We start from the raw sequence: 11,222 nt of genomic DNA, 5'->3' as shown, positions 1-11,222 counted from the left end.
AATAACACTTATGGTTTATTAATATATTATAAGTTCTAATATATTAATAATATTATTTAATTAGTTTGATCAAGAATTAATTTAGAATTAATTAAGTGATCAAAAGATAACTAATTAAATATATGGGTAGATTATGTAAATCTTCCATATCTTATATAGTGGGCTAAGAGGCTCCATGGATTATCAAGTTGGGTTCCACCCATAGGATGCTCCATGGATGCTCCATGGGAGTTACAAACCCATGGGTCATGGAAATGAAGAGTCATGACACATTAGGGTTTACATGGTGTAACCCTAGATGTGTCAACACTATATAAGAAACCCATTCTCCACCAAAATCGGGACAATATGAAACAAGAGGGCTAGAGCCGATTTTGCAAGTGTAAGATTCTCTCAAAGTTTACTCCTTTGTATTTGGTGTTGTGTGAAGCATTTGAGGCATCACACTTGGGGTGCTAGGCTCACAAGGTTTCAAGGATCATAATCAACAACAAGGTAAGTTATTCTATCTTTCATTCAAGTTAAAAATGTTCCCCATGTATGCTAGATAGGAATATAACCTTGGAATTCATCTTTGCATGATTATTAGACAAACATAGATCCAAGGTTATTAGGGTTGCATGTACACTTAGGAAGTGTTAGAATGCTCAAAACCCATCACCTCTTAGAGCCGAACCCTGCATAGAACCGAAGGTCCCTTGTGAGAACCGAACTTAGCCTTTTAGGACCGAACTTAGCCTTCAGGACCGAAGCCATCATATCTCAGACCGAAACCTCTTGCACCCGAAATGAACTGAGCCCTCGGTCCATTTCGGTTCCCTCTGACCTTCGGACCCGAGACTACCCTTCGGACCCGAGACCCTCCCTTCGGGCCCGAGCCCTTCCTTCGGTTCCCTTCTCCCCTTCTCTAGGTCCTCACCTTTAGGAACCAAACCCTCGCAGGTTCGCTCCTATTGTCCGGTTTTCGACAACTTTCGCTTCTTAAGCCCGTTTTTGACGGGGATTTTTCACCAAATTCATATTTGATCATTTTAAACTCCCTAAACTCATATTTTATTCATTTCTCAAGGATTTATTAATTCAAAATCATTATTTTACATTAAGAAGAGTATTCTACACCACAAGTGGGTCAAGTGTGTCCACTTGTCTCCATGTGTCATCTTCTCATTGGTCCAACCCTATCCACATCACACAAACCAAAGCAAACATCCTTTTAACTTTGCAAATTGATCCAGAAACATCTATATAAAGAAATCCTTGGAGGATTTCTTGGCATACTTTGATCACTTTCAAACACTTATACACTTCTCAAATCATCAAGAGAGCCTCTTTTTCTCTCTACTTCCAGCCACTTTTTGGAAGTGTTCTTGAACTACTACTTCACTTTTTGGTAAGTATTCCATCTAAAATCAAGTGTTATTCCATATTTTCATAACACTCTTGGATCATCGACATACATCTTAACACCAAAAATCGCTCTTAGGATCATCCAAGCTTTCACGTGTTCATCAAGTGTTCTTGACTTGATACTCCTCGTCTTCGACCTTCCGCTCTTCAAGAAATCACTCAAGTGAGTTCATACCCCTACATTTTCCAGTTTTATTTAGTTTTCAGGGGGGGATACAAGTTAAAACACCAAAACATATTTGAAACTTAACTCGACAGCTTACAACAGAAACGTTGTGACCTGTTCACGAACTGTTTTACCCAACTTAAACTTAATATTTTTCAAAACTGTTTAATATGAAAATAGTTCAGGTTTATACCTTTAAAATGACTACATACACATCTCCATACGAGTTTTCTACAATTTATGGTGATTTTTACAAAACTGGATATCACTGCAACAACAAAGTCGGACCAGGTTGTGAAGATGAACATTTTCACACTGGTTTGAGACCACCAAAAATTATAGGAAAATTTATGAATACAGTAGACTCTTTTTTTAAACTCTCCGAGTTTATGGATTCGGTTTTCGACTTACGATGATTTTTTTATAAATATTATAAAACAGTGACAGTTTAGGGTAAAACTGTCAAACACAAGTTTAAGAGTTATTCACACCTTGTAACATCCTGAGCAAGGTGTGTAAGATTTACACTTAGTAGTTTCAATGTCATTTTCGTTGAAATACAAAGTCATGCATATCAAGGTTTCATTAAATCATAACGCACAACTGATAAACTATAATAGGTATAGTTTGAACATCTCATTTAACAAAGAAATGATAATACAATCGATTTACAAAACGGGTATTTCATTACAAACAACGTGAACTTGTTAATGAATAAATTTGTGAGACATTCACCTTCAGGGTAATCTTAGGTACCACAGAAAAGTCCTGTAGTTATAATCAGAATCTCTTGGAGGGAGAGCGTGATAGTTGTGTATAGATCTATATTGGGTCTGACAAACCCGCACCTAAGTTGCTTGCAACAGCTAGACCGGCAGGTCTGGGGTGACAAGTGTCATAACAATTCCGACGCCTGAAGAACGTCGAGTACGAGGTCATCGAGTTTTAGCATGGTTATAACATCTCACATGGGGAATTAACAAAACACACAGTTCACGGGGATTTAAGGAGTTTTATTTAAGTATAAAACCACACATAAGTATGACGATTTACTTACATATACTAAGTCTTGGTTCAGTTAAGACTACAACAAACCTTTTAGAAAATATTTTATTTTCTGGAAACAAACTTGTAATAAATATTAAGGAACAACATTCATCTTTCATTCATAAAACTGCTTATGAACTCACCAGCTTTATGTTGATACTCTTTCAAAAACAACTTGTATTCTCATGTATACAATAATACAGGTAACCACAAGATTTTTGAAGGCAAGACGCTAAGGCGTAGATTTCTTTTGAACTATTTTGACATCATATGTAATTTATTTGGAAACATGTATTTTTGCAACGATGTAACCTTTTAAATTATATTTATGATGGTTGTGTTTACTTTCTTCACTATGGTTATGATACTAAGCATGACGTCCTCCGCCCTCGAACGTTTCCGCCGATCTGGTTTGGGGGGTGTGACACTCATCATGGAACGAACCATATCCAACAAGGTTCGATTACGCCTCTCAGTCACACCATTCAACTATGGTGTCCTGGGAGGTGTCAATTGTGAGACAATCCCACATTCCTTAAGATAGTCGAGGAATTCTGTACTGAGATACTCACCACCACGATCGGATCGAAGCATCTTAATGGTCCTGCCTAATTGATTCTCGACTTCTTGTTTAAACTCTTTAAACCTTTCAAAAGTCTCTGACTTATGCTTGATTAAGTAGACATAACCATATCTACTATAATCATCTGTAAAAGTCACATAATAACGATTAGCATCCCTTATGGCAGTTTTGAAGGGTCCACACACATCTGTTTGCACTAGATCCAACAAACCTTCACCCCTTGCATAGGAACCAGTAAAGGGTGACTTTGTCATTTTTCCAAGTAAGCATGATTCACAACTATCATCTTGCTTTAGGTCAAATGACTCCAAGACTCCATCCTTTTGGAGTTGGCCTATGCGTTTCTTGCTTACATGTCCAAGACGACAATGTCATAATGATGCTTTATCCAAGTTATTATTAGAAGAAGAATCAATACACAACACATTATTTCCTAGGTTATTTACAACAGACACAGCTTCATACACACCATCACAAGGTAATGCTTTAAAATAAAGAACATTATTAAAGAAAGCATTTATTCCACCAACTTCATTATCAAAAGAAAAGGTAAACCCTTGTTTGTACAAAGCATGAAAGGAAATAATATTTCTTGCCATTTCAGGCGAGTAACAACATTTATTCAAATCTAATGTAAACCCACTACTTAGCAACAAAGAATAAACTCCAATCTTAGTGACAGGTGAAGCTTTCTTATTTCCCATGATCAAGTTTATCTTTCCATGCTCCACATTCTCACTTCTTCTTAGTCCCTGCAAAGCAGAACATATGTGAATTCCACATCCTGTATCAAGGACCCAAGAGTTAGAATAGGGTGAGTTTTTAGATAATATTGTGTAAATACCTGCATGGGTGGGTTTCACTTTCCCATCCTTAATATCTTGCTGGTACTTTGGGTAGTTCTGCTTCCAATGCGACTTTTCATGAAGAGGAGCCATCAAGGGTTCCACTTGGTTCCACTTGAAGAAGGAGTGACGAAACCTTTCTTGGTTCCACTTGAAGAGGAGCCATCAATGGTCTTACCCTTGGTACCCTTCGAAGGGTTCTTCCTCTTTTTCCCTCTACCTTTCCCGATTGCCAGGACAGGGGCGGAGTTTGGAGTAGGAGTAGGAGTGGTAACAACCGACTTACCTTTAAGACCTGTTTCAGAGGTCTTTAGGAGTCCTTGAAGCTTGTTGAGGGTAACTTCCTCCTTGTTCATGTGGTATGTCATGCGGAATTGATCATAACACGATGGTAAGGAGTGCAAAATGATATCTATTGCTAACTCCTCAGGGAAGTTCACATTTAGCTTCAGCAAACGGTCCACATACCTTTGCATTTTCTGCATGTGGCCCGTGATGGGTTCACCATCCTCCATCCGGGTTATTATCATGGAGGAGATGATTTCATATCGCTCTTGAAGAGCACTCTGATGGTAGCGGTCCATCAAATCCTGGTGCATCTCAAAAGGATAGTAGTCATCATAGGACTTTTGGAGCTTTGTTGTCATAGTGTCCAACATGATGCATGCCACTTTGGTATCATCTCTTTCATGTGCCTCATATTCAGTGACCTCCTCAGGAGAAGCAGACGGCTCGGGTACCTTAAGCTCCTTGTCGAGGACATATTCCTTGTCCTCATACCGAGTGACCATCCTGATGTTCCTGATCCAATCCATAAAGTTGGATCCATCAAAGATGACTCTCCCACAAAGGTTCATGAGAGAGAAGTCATCGGTAGGGTTTGATCCAGAAGCATCATTGTTGGAAGACATCTTGAAAAAGAAGAAAACAAGTTTAGATTAGATATAAAGATAGTCCTTAATAAAACACCCAAATGTAATATTAAGGCTAGGATCCAATCACAATATATTATAACTTATAAGAGGGATGTCGTAATCTAAGCTATAACGTATTTAAAAGGTAGGTGAATGACGATTCACCAATTTCCACCATGAAAAACGAAATTATTAGGTTTTAATTGGTTTTCAGAAACTCCTAGATTTTTTTGAGATTCATTGAACTTTTGAATGGCATGTTTCAATCTCGAGTGTGCCCTTCATGTTTTGTGACTGGGATGCCGAGGATCACAAAACAAGGTGTGAAGTAACCATGCAAATCACATGGTACCCTTAATGTTTTTCACTCAATCGATGTGCCGGTTAGCCACACGCACTCCACCGACCTATGAAAAACCTTAAGTCACCCTTTTCCCACCTTGTTAAGTCCAAGTTAGTGTGCCGGTTAACCACACACGCTCTACTAACGACTTAATCAGAGTACAAAGTGTAATTTCATGGGTTAGCACCTTATTCACATTTTCCTAAAGTAACTAAGATTGGGAATTTATAAAAACATTTAGTTACTTTATAATAATCATTATACTTTTAATGAGAATTTTTAAGTCATTGTCCTACCCGTTCGGCTAACGACCCTCCACCGATCAAGGAAACGGTGGGTGAGAGTGGACACCCATTAAGCTGCCATTTTATAGGCAACAACCTTATACCCCCCTTATAGACCGACTTCGTGAATGAGGCCTACTAACGGTAAAACGACTTGATCTTATATATATATATATATATATATATATATATATATATATATATATATATATATATATATATATATTATTAACTTATAATATTATAAAGTATAAAGGTTGAATTTTAACTTTTAAAATTCTAGGGGTTGGAACTAAAGTTTACTAGATGACTTTACATGTTCCAAAACTTGAGGGAAAGTTTTGTAACTTTACAAAACTTTTCAATTCATAACTTATGAGTTATTGTTTATTAAAAATGAAGACTCCTCATTTTTTTTGTAACTTATGTGTTCTTTTAATGGATTTATTACAAAGTGACTTTTGGTTATCCATAACTTGAGGACAAGTTATGGACTCCATTAAAAACACATAATGATCATGAATTAACTACCAATCAATAGCACATAATTCCTATGATCTTGCAAGAACTCATAAGAACATGAATATTCATATCAAAATTTCAAGAACATATGAACACATATAAACATGGAATTTTGATATTAGCCATTGTAAATGGATTAGAACAACCATTACACCATCTAAAACAAGTTTTATAGCACCAAAACAGTTTAGGGTAATGTTTCTAGTCCATTTCCAGCAGCAAAAATCGAAAATCCGCACTCTGCCTGGCCAACTCGTCGAGTGCAAGAACTGACTCGTCGAGTTGGTTGAAGATACGCTTAGACTCGTCGAGTCCCCCCATGGACTCGGCGAGTCCCCTGTGCAGACAGCAAGAATTTCGACTTTTTCAGCTATTTTGCATCAAGTATCAAACAAACAAGCCTAGGCTCTGATATCACTGTGGGATTTTGAGCATTCTAACACTCCTAAGGTGTTCATGCAACCCTAGAAACCTTGGATCTATGTTTGACTAAGATACATGCAAAATTGATTTTCTAAGGTTCATAATCCTATCTAGCATACATGGGGAACTTTTAATGTAAAAGTAAGCTAGAAAACATACCTTGTAGTAGTTTGGATTCCTTGAAAACCTTGTGAGCCTAGCACCCCAAGTGTGATGCCTCAAATGTCTCACACTACACCAAATGCTATTGGAATGACTTGAGAGAAATGTAGAACACTTCTAAAATCGGCTTTCCCTTTCTATTCTTTCTAGTGACCGATTTTGGTGAGCTTTATGTTGCTTATATAGTGTGTTACAATTAGGGTTACACCATGTAAACCCTAATGTGACATGACTCTTCATTTCCATGATCCATGGGTTTACACCTCCATGGAGCATCCATGGAGCATCCTATGGGTCTTAGCCCAACTTGATAATCCATGGAGCATTTAGCCCTTTATACAAGTATGGATGATTTACACAATCAACCCATATATTTAATTAGTCACCTTTTTGATCACTTAATTAATTCTAAATTAATTCTAAATTAATTCTTGATCAATACTAATTAAATAATCTTATTAATATATTAGAACTTATATATATTAATAAACCATAAGTGTTATTTCTCTCATTTTAGTCTATCCAAATGCATGATGCCATGCAACCCAAATGGACCATGCCAAACCGGGTCAAGTACATACCAGAAATAGTTATGGACTTAGACACCTTATCCAACAGTTAGTTCATGAAAACCTACAAATGACATTTGGAAATGTCGAAAAGAGTTGTACTATGGTGATGATGATCAACTTCACTATATTCAAACTTTGTTGCTTTTAGAGTTTGGTACTTTCAAACAAAAAACTGGAGAACATATTAATCAATCAAGAGTAGACTTGTGAAGCATATTAGAATACAAATCAATAAAGAAGAATGTAACATTTCTACAAGGACTTCGTACTGAATGGAAATCAATTGTTTCAATAGTGAAGGCTCACAAAATATTCAAAGATTATTTGTTGGCACGATTGATTGAAGTTTTAAATGCTCATGAAGATGAAGTAACTAAAGTTACGAAGCCAGTCACTGATGTTGGTTCACTGACACTTGTTGCGAAGGAAGAAATCATGAAAGTGAAGAAGTCAAATGAAAAAGTAATAGTAGCAAATTATGACTCTAATGCTATAGATCATGAGTTTACAAGTGAAGTGAAGGCTCTTATGGTGAGCAATCCCAAGAAGTTTTTTAAGATATTTTTTCGAAGTTCAGAAATGGTGGAAGTTCAAGGTCCAAAAGTGGAGGTTTAGGTTACAAAGGTGGTAAGTCATTTTCTGATAAGAACAAAAGTGATGGTGCTAAAAGTTACCAACAAAAAGAACAAGAAAAGAAAGAGAAGAAACTTCTTGGTGACTCATGTTACATTGTAAGTTCTGTAATGGTAAAAACCATTTTGCGAAAGACTGTGTCCTAAGGAATAGGAGTGAGAAGAAAGAAAAAATGAAGGGTGAAGCATACTATGTAAAGAAGATAGAAGATCTCAAGAAGATAAACATTTAAGGAAATACATTGATTGTGGAGGAAGATGATAGTGATGGACGGAATACTGAAGTACGGTCCACAAACTTCAAAGACAAGGAGGTTCAGAGACCAACTCGTAGTGCTCTATTTGTGTCTAATGCTTTTACAGGTGTGAAGGATAGCAAGTGTTAGATGGTGCGAAGTGAAAACTTTGAAGGTGGAAATGATTCTGACTCATGTTCATATAATTCATGTTTTTCGGCAAAGAGCACAAGAGAACATGTGGAGGCTTGCAAAAACGTGGTAGATAAGGTACATTCATTTCTCAAATCTATAGATATTTCTCCCTATCTTTATGAGATGAGTTGAATGAATTAAAATATATTATTTATGAATTAAGTGAAAGTATAAGATGGAACAGATTAAAGGTTTCTAATCTTGATGATGATATTCGCAGGTGCAATTTTACAAGTAAGGAACTAAGGCTTAAGATTGAAAAACTAGAAGTTGATATTATAATAATAAAAGATGATGTCTGTATTTTGAAAAATGAGAATAGACTGATAATGAAACAACACAATGTGTTTTGCCAAATTGTGAAACGACTGTATACACATACCACACAACTTTATTATAACTGTGAACTATCTGAACAAATGCATAAAATATGTTACCATTTTCAGAATTTCAGGAAGAGGAGATAGATGCAAAACGTTATGAATGTGAATCTTTAGTTTCTTCAAACGAATATTTAAGTGATGCTTATAGAGATGGTTTGGAAAAGGTTAAAAAATTTATGAAAACAAAAGAAATTAAAAATATGATGAAAGATACTTTAACTGAAGAATATAAGAAACAAATTCAAAAGAATGCTAATGAACATCATTTTTTCTTTATGTATTAAATTGAATTGTGAAGACTCTCAGAATGTTCAATTAGAATCTGATTTTGAGGAGAGTGAATTAAGTGAGATTTATGTGGAAGATGCGATCAATTGTTTTAATTTTGTGATAAATTGAAAAACCAAAAAGGACATTAATTATTGAAGATTCAATTGGATTTGAAAATGTTGTTAAAAATTGTGACATCCTCAATTTCACGCTCATTTTAAATATTATTTATGCTATTTTAAAAATCAGAGTATCCTTTTTGAAGAATAATATTGCGGAATTTGTTCCCAGAAAACATGATAAAGATGTTATCAAAGCATTTCTGAAGAAATGTATTTTATTTATATTAAAATATTGGGATGTCATTGTGAATACAGAAACATAAGCATAAACAGACATTTACACTAATGATTTACATATCCTTTAATCTTTCAGTGTAATGTATCTTCACATCGATACATGTGATACAAATAAACTGAGTGAGTCAGGTTGGGAAACCTGGTGTGTACATAGGATTTTCAACCCACAATAATATAATTATTATGTTTAATTATCAAACAATTAACCCAATTACCCATTATCTTCTTTATTCTTAAGTATCTTCCCTAAGAATCATCTATCCCTAAATATTTATTCCTAAGGATTCTCCTAAAGAATGGGCACGAAGTCCATCGCTGCCAGGGTTTATCTAACAGACACTAAGTCCATGGTTATCGATGTTATCTATTAGGCACAGCTGCCAATATTATCCTTTAGGCGCAACTGCTAGGATTATGATGTTATCTATTAGGCACAACTGCCAATATTATCCTTTAGGCGCAACTGCCAAGATTTTTAGAGTACATCTGGTGAACACGTAGTTCAAAAACACCTACAGGTTGTGGCGCAACTGCCAATGTTCATCAATAGGGCAATAAGTCCATAGTTGCCAATGTTTATTTATATCATCTTTCATCTCTCATCATTCATTTACCCATCTTTACCCAATATTTTTATAGGTATAAAAATACGTAAATAGTTTAAATCAAGTAAAACATGTATAAAGCGTTCATCTAGCATAGATATCAGGAACACATATAATAAGCACATATAGCATGTATTAATATTAAATACTTCATATCTATGTGTAAGATAAAAGTAACTATGCACTCACTTGTTAAAGTGACGACTCGAAATTCGGGCAGCGCTTCGCTTCTAACAATCATCTTTTCCTTTGACGAAACCTAGTATTATTATCACAAAGTTTTAGTCTATTATTTATTGCGACTAATTATTAGTCTATATTCATCATTAACTCAAAGTCTACTTCAAGATCTATCAAGTAAGGATCAACCCGGCAGGACAGTTAGGAGGCAGGACCATTTCGGCATATAGCTTTTCTGAAATCCAACAACCAAGCCAACGTGACCATTCTAGATACCTCTCATGTAAGTAGATCAATCAGTATAACGAATTTGAATCATTGCTAAATCTTGTTTATAGGTTCATAATAACGATAATGAACTTAAACATAAGTTATACTTAAAGTAGGGTAAGCAGAACTCACTTACAATGGAGTTTAACGAGGAATCGGGCTCTGTGCAGGCAGAACTTCTGAGCCAAAGGCTCTTCTTCTCAGGGATTTCCGGCGCTCCGGGACTCGCTTCTAACACTTAGGAAGTGCTAGGGAAAGGGTTAGAGGGTGTGGGGGTGTTTGGGAGAGAATGGGTGAGAAATATCTGAAGAATGGAGTGATTTGCGCCTTCTATTTATAGGTTGTCTGATGGACGAACGTTGTGAAGGGTTTTGAGCATTCTAACACTCCTATGGTGTACATGCAACCCTAGAAACCTTGGATCTATGTTTTACTATGATACATGTAAATTTGATTTTCCAAGGTTATTAACCTATTTAGCATAGCATGGGGAAATTTTAAACATAAATGCTAGAAGAAGAACATACCTTTTGTAGTTTGGATTCCTTGAGAACCTTGTGAGCCTAGCACCTCAAGTGTGATGCCTCAAATGTCTCACATAACACTACAACACTTGGAATAACCTTGAGAGAAGTTTCACTTAAACCTCAAAATCAGATTGCGCTCTTTCTTGTACAAGTAGTTACGATTTTGCTAGACTAGGGGCCTTTATATAGTTGTTGCACAAGTAGGGTTACACCATGTAAACCCTAATTGTCATGGCTTTCCATATTCCATGATCCATGGGTTTGTAACCTCCATGGACTATCCATGGAGCACCTTAT

The sequence above is a fragment of the Lactuca virosa genome, chromosome 3 (genome assembly GCF_052849685.1).
Source record: "Lactuca virosa cultivar CGN04683 chromosome 3, Lactuca_virosa_CGN04683_v6, whole genome shotgun sequence".
In the NCBI taxonomy this organism is placed as follows: domain Eukaryota; kingdom Viridiplantae; phylum Streptophyta; class Magnoliopsida; order Asterales; family Asteraceae; genus Lactuca; species Lactuca virosa.
Note: the sequence above shows the minus strand (reverse complement) of the source record.